This window comes from Solanum lycopersicum, chromosome 9 (assembly GCF_036512215.1).
Source record: "Solanum lycopersicum chromosome 9, SLM_r2.1".
NCBI lineage: Eukaryota > Viridiplantae > Streptophyta > Magnoliopsida > Solanales > Solanaceae > Solanum > Solanum lycopersicum.
This window is the reverse complement of record NC_090808.1, coordinates 21,125,600-21,137,019: the sequence shown is the minus strand read 5'-3', so window position 1 is coordinate 21,137,019 and position 11,420 is coordinate 21,125,600.

Here is an 11,420-nt window from a genome sequence, read left to right as displayed (position 1 = left end):
TATGTAATTTGTTGAAGTGTTGTTGTTGAGGATATGAAATTTGTATAAGTGTTGTGGTTGAGCTACATGCTATGAAAACTGTGAGTTGTTAGGTTGGGTTGATTTTAATGCTTGTTATAGTTGTGGAGGTTTGGTTAGGGGTAGTAGGAGTACCCGTATTTTATCCCCTTAGCTTGTGTTTAGACGTTTTACTTGCTGGGTACCGTGTGGTTTGGTACTCAACCCTTGGCACTACAAATTTTTTTGTAGGTTACTAGCCCGGACATTGTGATTTTTAACTTCTGATTGTCTGAGGTTTCTTGGAGATTTGTTAGGTAGCTGTTTCCATCCCAGAAGACTTTCTTCTCCTTAATTATGATCTTGTTCTATTCTAGAAACAAGTTCATTTGAGACTTGAGTTTTCATTTGAATCAATTGTAATATTTAGAGGCTTGTACACGTGATTTCCAGGTTTTGGTGTTTTTATTAAGTTACTTATATTTTATTTCTGCACTTTATTGTAATGGTTGAGTTTTAAGCTGACTTGTCTTGGTTGGATAAGACGAGTGCCATCACGTCTATTTTTGGGTCATGACAAAATGGTATCAAAGCCCCAGGTTCATAGGTCTTACGTGTACACAAGCCGCGTCTACGTAGAGTCTCAAGGATCAATACGGAGACGTCTGTACTCATCTCTGAGAGGCTATAAAAATTACTAGGAAACTTCCTTTTGTTCACTCTTTCTCTTCGTGCGTAGTTACCTTCGTTAGTACTGAGTTATTGTATACTCTTTTGACAGATGACGAGGACTAGAAATAATGTTACTGGTGGTAGAGGGGAGGCACTTCGGGAGGCAGTTGTTGAGGCCATAGCTAGAGGTAGGGGTAGATCTCAAGCAAGAGGTTGTGCTAGTAGTACGACAATAGCCAGAGGTCGTGGACATGGAGCAGCACCAGTAAGAGGTCGTGCTAGAGAGGTCTCTACAGAACCTCAAATTGATGGCAGAGAGGACCAGGTTTCTCAAGATCTTGTAGTCACACCTTTGCTTTAGGATACATTATTGAGGGTGTTAAGTGTGCTAAAGGTCTTTTCTCAGGGTGGTGGGCGACTACCACACCACATGACTCTCGTACTAGAGAGGGGGCTCAGACCCAAGAGAAGCAACAAGCTCCAGTTGTTCAGGATGCGGTGGGGCAACTACCAGTAGATCCCGCGGCTCAGAATAACGCTACACCAGCATTGGGGGTCAAGTTGCATCGATGGTTGTTCTGAAAGATGATGAGCAGTGCAGGTATGAGAGATTTTGGAAGATGGACCCACCAAGTTTCAGGGTGGGAAGAGCGAGGACGCTCATGAGTTTCTAACTACCTGCCGATAGTTACTAGAGGTGGTTGGATTAGCTGAGTCACATGGGGTTCGATATGCTACAATCCAGCTTCATGGACCAGCGAGAGACTGGTGGAGGACTTATTCGGGATGTTTGCCAGTTGGATCTTCTCCAGTGACTTGGGAGCAGTTTCTAGTGCATTCCAAGATCGTTTTACCCCATGGAGCGTGAGAGAGGAGAGTCGCTTGAGGTTTGAGAGTCTGAGCCAGGATGGTTTATCGGTTACAGAGTATGAGGCACATTTTTGCCAGTTGTCTAGGCATGCGTTGGCCATTATTCCCAATGAGATAGAGAGGATCCGCAGATTTGTGTGGGGATTGACTTTCTCTATCAGGTCAGCTATGTTTCGGGCATCTAGGGAGGGGGCTTCTTTCCAGTCCATTGTGAGCGCCGCCAAAGAGCTAGAATTGATGGAGATAGAGGAGTTTGGGGACCCAAAAAGGGCTCGTATATCAGGCCAGTTTCATGGTGCCTCATCTGGAGGTAGGGGATCACAGAGAGTGAGTAGTTGTTTTCAGCAGCGGGGACCTATTCATGGATCTATGCCAACATTTGAGGGTGGCCAGACATCTAGGAGTTCTTATTGCCCGTGTCAGAGCTCGTACGGTTCATAGCAGCGACCTACAGGGCGAGGTAATTATAGTGGGTTTTCAGGGTCCACACAACAGTTCCCAGGTGAGAGATTTTTTTTAACTTGTGGAGATCCTGATCATCTAATGCGGCAGTGTACTTTACAAAGGGGTCGTGGTGGGCCCCGACCTAATTCTATATTCCAGACTAGACCACCAGCACCACAGGGTAGAGGTCGTGGCAGAGTTTAGTCAGGTAGAGGTTATAGAGTTTCTAGTAGTGGTGTTGCAGCTCAGCAGACTGAGGGTAGAGATACCACCCAGGATGGAGGTGGACGAGGAGGCCACTGCTATGCTTTACCCGAAAGACCTAAGGCGGAGACCTCTGATGCTGTTATTACAAGTATCATCCCAGTATGCCATCGACCTGCGTCTGTGTTGTTTGATCCAGGTTCTACATTCTCTTATGTCTCTATGTATTTTACTACTATATCAGATATGATATGTGATAGCATGACTGTACCTATTCGTGTTTCTATACCCGTGGGTAAGCCCTTAGTGGCGGATCGAGTATATCAATCATGTCTTATTTCTTTGGCTGGGTATTACACTTGGGTAGACTTAATCATTTTTGGGATGGTGGACTTTGATGTTATCTTGGGTATGGATTGGCTTTTGTTGTTATCATGATGTCCTTGATTGTAATGCTATGATTGTGACTTTAGCAATGCCTGGTGTTCCGAGGGTTGAGTGGAAAAGTGTTAGTGCTTCTTATCCTAGCAAGGTGATCTCTTTTATCCGTGCTCAGAGACTGGTGGAAAGGGGGTTTTTGTGTTACTTAGCTTTTATCGGGATACTAGTGTTGAACCACCTCCCATGGAGTCTGTTCCTGTGGTTTAAGTGTTTCCCGATGTATTTCCTTCTATTCTTCCAAGTGTTCCTCCCGATAGGGATATCGATTTTTCTATTGATTTGGAGCCGGGCTATAAGCCTTTTTCTATCCCTCCATACCATATGGCTCCAGCAGAGTTAAAAGAATTGAAGGAGAAGTTGCAGGATTTATTGAGTAAGGGTTTTATTCACCGTAGTGTGTCACCTTGGGGTGCCCCTGTATTGTTTGTGAAGAAAAAGGATGGAACTATGAGGATGTGTATTGATTACAGACAGTTGAACAAAGTAACAGTGAATAATAAGTATCCTCTTCTACATATAGATGACTTATTTGATAAATTACAGGGAGCATCATTGTTCTCTAATATTGATTTGAGGTATGGGTATCATCAGTTGAAATTAGGGCATCAGATATCCCTAAGACAGCTTTTCGGACTCGGTATTGGCATTAAGAATTCCTAGTGATGTCTTTCAGATTGACTAATGCCCCTGCAGCATTCATGGAGTTGATGAATGGGGTGTTTAGACCACACCTTGATTCTTTTGTGATTGTTTTCATCGATGACATCTTGGTTTACTCCAAGACTGAGGAGGACCATGTTCGACACTTGAGGATTGTACTTCAGAGGTTGAGAGAAGAGAAGTTGTATGCCAAGTTCTCAAAGTGTGAGTTCTAGCTTACTTCTGTGACATTTTTAGGACACGTGGTGTCTAAGGAGGGTATTAGAGTAGATCCGGCCAAGATTGAGACAGTTAGAGGCTGGACGCGACCTACTTCACCTACTCAGATTTGAAGTTTGGTGGGATTAGCAATCTATTATCGATGATTTGTTCAGAGTTTCTCTACCATTGCAGCTCCATTAACTTGATTGACTCGACAGGATGTGCGTTTTCAGTGGTCTGATGAGTGCGAGCAGAGCTTTCAAAAGCTCAAGACATTGTTGACTTTTGCTCGTGTGTTTACTCTACCTGAGGAGGGTGTAGACTTTACTGTGTATTCTGATGCTTCAGGATTTGGATTGGGTGGTGTGTTCATGCAGAAGGGGAAAGTGATTGCTTATGCTTCTAGGCAATTGAAGTCCCATCAGAAGAACTACCCTACTCATGATCTTGAGTTGGAGGCTGTGGTACTTTTACTTAAGTTATAGCGTCATTATTTGTATGGAGTGCATTGTGAGATCTTCACTGATCATCGGAGTCTTCACTATATCTTTAGCCAGAGGGATTTGAACTTGAGGCAACAGAGATGGCTTGAGTTGCTGAAGGACTATGATGTGACCATTCTGTATCATCCGGGGAATGTCAATGTTTTGGCCGATGCTTTGGCTAGAGATATTCAATTATTAGCTAACAGTCTTGTCCGATTGCAGATCTCAGAGGAGAGTGATGGGATGATTGCTTTTATTGAGGCTCGATCTTCTTTAGTCGAGCAGATTCGTGCACACCAGTTTGATGATGAAAAATATGTCTCATTCGAGACAAAGTACTGAGAGGGGAAGCTAAGGAGGTTGTCCTTGATTCTGATTGTGTCTTGAGGATCGGACGCATGATTTGTGTGCCCAAGACAGGCGATTTGATTAGATTGATCCTTTAGGAGGCCCACTGTTCTCGATATTCCACCCATCCGAGAGCGGCGAAGATGTATCATGATTTGAGTCAGCATTACTGGTGGTGTGGGATGAAGAGAGATATTACAGACATTGTTTTGAGGTGTTTGACTTGCCAGCAGGTCAAGTGTGAGCACCAGCGGCCGGGGGGTGTATCTCAAAAAATGCCTATTCCTACTTTGAAGTGGGGGGATTACTATGGACTTTTGTTGTTGGTTTGCCTACCACGGTGGGTGGTTATGACTCTATTTTAGTTGTTGTTGATAGGCTGACCAAGTCCTCCCACTTCATTCCGGTTCGGGTGAAGTATACGGCAAAAAAGTTAGCTGAGCTATATATCAGTCACATTGTTCGACTACATGGAGTTCCTATTTCTATCATATCAGATAGAGGTTCACTATTTTATTCTCATTTCTGGAAGGCATTACAAGATGGTCTGGGTACCCAGTTAGATATAAGTACGGCATTTCACCCTCAGACAGATGGTTAATCTGAGCGGACCATTCAGGTATTGGAAGATATGCTTCGAGCGTGTGTGATCAATTTTGCTGCTAGATGGGATCAACATTTACCATTAGCGCAGTTTGCCTATAATAACAGTTATCACTCTAGCATCCAGATGGCCCCATTTGAGGCGTTGTATGGAAGACGGTGTAGGTCTCCAATTGGTTGATTTGATTTGGCGGAGATGGACTCTTTGGATACAGACTTGCTTAGAGATGCTATGGAGCAGGTCCATATGATTCAGTATAGATTATTGATAGCTCAGAGTCGATAGAAGAGTTATGCAGACCGGAGAGTTAGAGTCTTGGTGTTTATGGAGGGTGATCATGTATGGCTCCGAGTATCACCCATGATGGGTGCGATGAGGTTTGGAAAGAAAAGCAAGCTTGCCCTAGGTTCATTGGACCTTTTGAGATATTGAGCCGAGTGGGAGAGGTTGCCTATAAGTTGGCCTTTCCACCTAGTTTGTCGGCAGTATATTCTGTTTTCCATGTCTCTATTCTTCGAAAGTATATTCTAGGTGAATCTCAAGTCCTTTCACTTGACTCTGGGGAGTTAAGTCCAGACATGACATTTGAGGAGGAGCCTATAGCTATTTTTGATAGGCAGGTTCGTAAGCTTAGGATCAAGGAGATTGCTTCAGTGAAAGTGCAATGGAAGCACCGATTGAGGGAGAGGCAACTTGGGAGACTAAGTCTGACATATGGCTAGATATCCACAACTTTTTGAAGCTTCAGGTACTTTCTTTCACCTTATGTTCGAGGACGAACATGACTTTTAGTGGTGGATAATGTAATGACCCAAAATATAATTTTTAGAAATTTAAATTTTTCAATAACTACGGGTATTTAGTTAGTGGATATTTATTAAATAATTAAATTTTATTAGTTATTGGTTAATGGATCAAGTCAATAACTTATTTAATATTAAAATAAGTAGGTAGGGATTCTTTTAGAAAGGAAACATAAAATAAAATAAGAGAATAGGCGTAACTCGAAAGAATTTACCTGCGGCGGACTTACAATTTGAAGAGTAATCACGGGAGCTTCAGGTAAAAAAAATTGTTATAATTATTACCTTACTAATACTTGGATAATTTTGTTTCAATTGGTAAATTGAGGCTAACATCAAAAACAATTATGTAAAAGTTAATAAATATATAAATAATTAGAAGATATGTTAGATGACAATGTTGGATTTGTTTTAGAGCTAGACACTATAGGATCTTGTGGTAGGTACTTTAATGTTTAATTGTATTATAATAATTTCTATATACTAAGGGATGTAGATATTTTATAATTTTGAGAAAATGCATGGCAGATTCGTTCATCTTACTTGTGATTATTTTTTTCTAATATAAATTATAACACATTCCTTATTAAATGGGTTAAAGCTATGATCTAGAAATCCCCATGCTTAACGTCTGTATGTTTTCAATGCTATGGTCAAACAATTTGCTCATATAATTTTTGTACGTGTTATGAATTTGGGATCTTTGATATGAGTAAAATAGTTTTAATAAAAATTTTTGTTATGTTCTTGTGGGCATAGGTTCAATATTGAAGTTAACCTAGGGATCATAATAATGGGTGTTTTTAATTTTGAAATATTATTATGATCATTTATTTGAATAGATTGCTTTGAGTTGGGAGTTCAACGAAAGGCGAAAGATCAAGTTTTGGAGTAATTCTTGATTGATTGAGGCAAGTGGATTTCTAAACTCTTGTTAAGTGTATGAAATGCGTGTATGTCCTTGTGGTATATGTTGGGAGTATGATGGGTTAACTAGTCCATATTGATTAATTCTAATGATGAAAAGAAAGGGGATAACAAAAGGCAATGTGATTAATTGTTTATGTGTGTTGAGTTGAGAAAGGGTTGAAGGCTTGTTGAATCATTGTTGACGTAACATCATGTTTGTTTGGTTGTGAACTATGCGATGTTATGAAAATGGTCATCTCCTCATTATTTGTGTGAACATGTTATCTGCATTATTCTGAGGCATTGGTCGTGACAAGTGTTATGTGCATTGAGAAAGAATGGGTACTTAAGAGGATGTACCATTTCGAGGGACGTGTCGTGCGCCGTGATGTTTACTATTATCGAGGGTCGTGTCGTGCACCGCGATAGATGCATGGAGAGATATGTCCCCCATGGGTCCCGGACTTAGAGACAATGGGTGTGTATCACTAGGTCAGACATGCATCATTATACTTGACATTGCATTCCATTGCATTGCACATACTTATCATTAGTGAACTTGATATCGTATTTTGCTGATCTTCTTATTGCCTTTCTGCGGAACTTGTGATTGATCAATATTGATCTTGTTATTGCGGATATATAATTTGTTGAAGTATTGTTGTTGAGGATCTGTAATTTGTTTAAGTGTTGTTGTTGAGGATATGAAATTTTTCTAAGTTTTGTGTTTGAGCTACGTGCTATGTAAACTGGGTATTGTTAGGTTGGGTTGATTTTAATGCAGCTTGTAGTTGTAGAGGTTCGGTTGGGGGTGGTAGGAGTACCCGTATTTTATCCCCTTAGCTTGTGTTTAGACGTTTTACTTGCTGGGTACCGTGTGGTTTGGTATTCAACCCTTGCTACCGTGTGGTTTGGTATTCAACCCTTGCTACTTGTAGGTTACTAACCCGGACATTCTGATATTTCCCTTCTCCTTGTCTGAGGTGTCTTAGAGATTTGTCAGGTAGTTGTTTCCATCGCAGCACACTTTCTTCTCCTTAATTATGATCTTTTTATATTCTAGAAACAAGTTCATTTGAGACTTGAGTTTTCATTTGAATCAATTGTAATATTTTAGAGGCTTGTACACGTGACTAACAGGTTTTGGGGTTTTTATTAAGTTTATTTTATTTTATTTCCGCACTTTATTATAATGGTTGAGTTTTAGGCTGACTTGTCTTGGTGGTATAAGACGAGTGCCATCACGTCCATTTTTGGGTCGTGAAAATTATGAGTTTAGAGTGCTGTCTTTTGGGCTGACTATTTCTCCAGCGGTGTTAATGGATTTAATAAATCGAGTGTTTAAACCAATCCTTGATATGTTTGTTATTGTATTTATAGACAATATTCTGATCTATTCACGTTCAAAAGAGGAGCATGCAGACCATTTATGGACGGTACTTAGGGTGCTTCAGCACCAGAAGTTGTATGCTAAGTTCTGCAAGTGCGAGTTTTGGTTGCCTTTCATTCTTGGGGCATATTATTGGAGATGATGGTATTCGGGTAGACACGTAGAAGATTGAGGCAGTAAAGACATGGCCCACACCTACGACACCTACTGAGGTACACAGCTTTCTGGAGTTAGCAGGATATTACAGGAGATTCATAGAAAAGTTTGCCTCAATTTCAGCGCTTTTGACAATGCTAACTCAAAACGCAGCCAAGTTCCAGTGGACTATGCTTGTGAGTGAAGCTTCCAGCTATTGAAAGACAAATTGACTACAGCTCCACTCCTAACTCTTTCGGAGGGACCAGACGGCTATGTTATTTATTGTGATGCTTCGGGTGTTGGGCTAGGATGTGTATTGATGCAGCATGGCAAAGTTATAGCCTATTCCTCCCGACAGCTTAGGAAGCATGAAAAGCATTATCCTACTAACGATCTGGAGTTAGAAGTCGTGGTTCATGCCCATAAGATATGGAGTCATTATTTATATGGTGTCCATGTGGACATCTATATAGATCATAGTATTCTCCAATATATCTTCAAACAGAAGGAGCTGAACTTACGACAGAGGCGGTGGTTAGAGTTGCTAAAGGATTATGATGTTGATATTTTATATCAACCAGGGAAAGTGAATGTTGTAGCAGATGCTCTTAGCCGTAAGTCCATGGGTAGCTTGAAAAATGTACAACCAGAAAGGAGGGAGATGGTTCGGGAGATTCAGCGGCTATCAAGCCTTGGAGTCTGTCTGGCTAATTCAGAAGATAGTGGAGTTTCTATTCGAGAGGTTGCTGATTCCTCAATCATAGATGAGGTAAAGAAACACCAATACGATGACACTATTCTTGCACTGTATAGAGATGCAGCTCTTCAAAAGGAAACGACCCCATTTAAAGTTACACCTGACGGAGTGTTACAACATGAAGGCAGATTGTGTGTACCCGATATTGCGGGGCTACGACGGCAGGTTATGGGAGAGGCACACTCTGCCAGTTATTCTATTCACACATGGTGAACGAAAATGTATCATGACCTCAGATGCTTATACTGGTAGGATGGCATGAAAAATGACATAGCGGAGTTTGTTGCTTAGTGCCCGAATTGTCAACAAGTCAAGATCGAACATCAAAAGCCTGGTGGATTATTATAGGAGATAGAGATTCCGACTTGGAAATGGGAGATGATTAGTATGGACTTCATTATAGGCTTACGTCGCACTCAACGGAAGTATGACTATGGGTTATTATAGATAGGCTGACGAAATCGGCCCATTTTCATTCAGCTAGGACTACTTATTCGGTTGAAGATTATGCGAGGTTATAAGTAAGGGAGATAGTGAGACTTCATGGGATTCCCACGTCTATTATATCGGATAGAGGAGCTCAATTTACAGCAAACTTTTGGAGATCGTTTCAGAAGGGATTGGGGACACAGGTGAACCTTAGCACAATATTTCACCCTCAGACTAATGGGCACGCTGAGCGTACTATTAAGACATTAGAAGATATGTTGCAGGCCTGTATTATTGACTTCAAAGGTAGCTGGGATGACCACTTGCCGCTCATTGAGTTTGCCTATAATAATAGCTACCATTCTAGTATCCAGATGGCACCGTACGAGGCCTTATATGGGAGGAAGTGCAGGTCACCTATTGGTTGGTTTGATGTTGGCGAGACTAAGTTAATATGCTCGGATATGATTCAGAAAGTTGTTGACAAGCTGAAGCTTATTCAAGTATTAGCAGCCCAAAGTCGACATAAGTCATATGCAGATAATTGGCGTCGAGATTTGGAGTTTCAGATTGTTGACTGGGTATTCCTGAAGGTATCACCCATTAAGGGTGTGATGAGATTCGGCAGGAAGGGGAAGCTCAGTCGGAGTTAAATTGGGCCTGATCAGATTGTTCATAGGATAGGCAAGGTTGCATGTGAGTTGGATGTACCATCTGATTTGGAGGCGGTACATCCAGTCTTTCATGTATCGATGCTAGGTATAGCTGTTAGACAGACCTCGCTGGAATTTTTTTTGTAAGACGCTAACTTAACATTCGAGGACAAATGTTCCTAAAGGGGGAAGGATGTTATGCCTCGTATTTTTATACGTAGTGCATCTCATGAACTAGTAGATGTAAGTCCGGGGAATGAGATTTAATTTAAGTTCCAAGTGATTAAAGAAATATTAGGCAAGGATGTTAATTCCAAATGTGATATTAAGTATTATTTGGCTAGTGTAAGTGCCATTAACTTTAAGTGCGGGATTAATTAGTGGCTGGTTAGGGTTAAATTAATCTAGTGGGCCCCACAACTCAAGCCAAATTAAAAGGAATCAGATTGGGTGCTGGCCTTAGTGGGGCACGTTTAGAGGGGGGCTTCCTCCACTTTATATTATAAATGAGGTGGTGAAATGCGTTGCAAACATATCATGTTCTTCACCACTTGGCTTAGGCAGCCATGGAAATGGAGAAAACCAACCATGCAACTCTTGGCCAGTAGCTGCAAAGAATTTGGTCAGTAATCTCTTTTCTTGGTGTGTTAATTCCTCAGAATGCCTTTGTTAATTAGCATTTAATTTTAAGAAGGGGACGTGACCAGTAGCTTAGGAAAGTTGTTTTAGTTATTGAATGTGCTAAATATGAACGGAAACCATAATAGGATTATTAGTGGTGTCGTGTTAGTGTTTGGGCTATTTTGATTAATGCAAACTGCAGGAAATTCTTTTTTGGCGTTATGTATATGTTAATATGATTATGGGTATATACTCCAAAGGATGAATACGATAAGGTAGATGTGTTGCAAATTATAAAATGAGTTATCATTCGGTGTGTCGTTGCTTCGTTATTATGGTTGCCGAGACGGAACTGTTTGGAGGGGCCTGTTTAATTTGATTCATTGGGTTATATGTGTTATTGGTATTGCTGTGGATAATTAGGGTTGTTGTTTGATTGGGACGAAGTAAGGAAAATAGGGGAAGTGCTGCCGGATTTTCGTTAGATTATTAGCTAGCTTACAATAAGTAGTAAAGCGCGACATTTATCTAATTGTGGCACGATTGTTGCTTGTTATAGATTAATAGCTTGAGCAGTAAATATTGGACGTGCAGCTCGACTATACGGTATGTAACGCTATCCTTTCTTTCTTTGTTTGGCATGACTTTTAAAAATGAGCGAATAACAGACAGGTTTGATACTTACTTCTAGAGCGTCTAGGTGACGTATATTCTTTCTTCCACAACTATTCCTATATATATCAGCTATTTTTAAGGCGATGGTGATTTCTCATATCTATGGTTGTGCTTCTTAG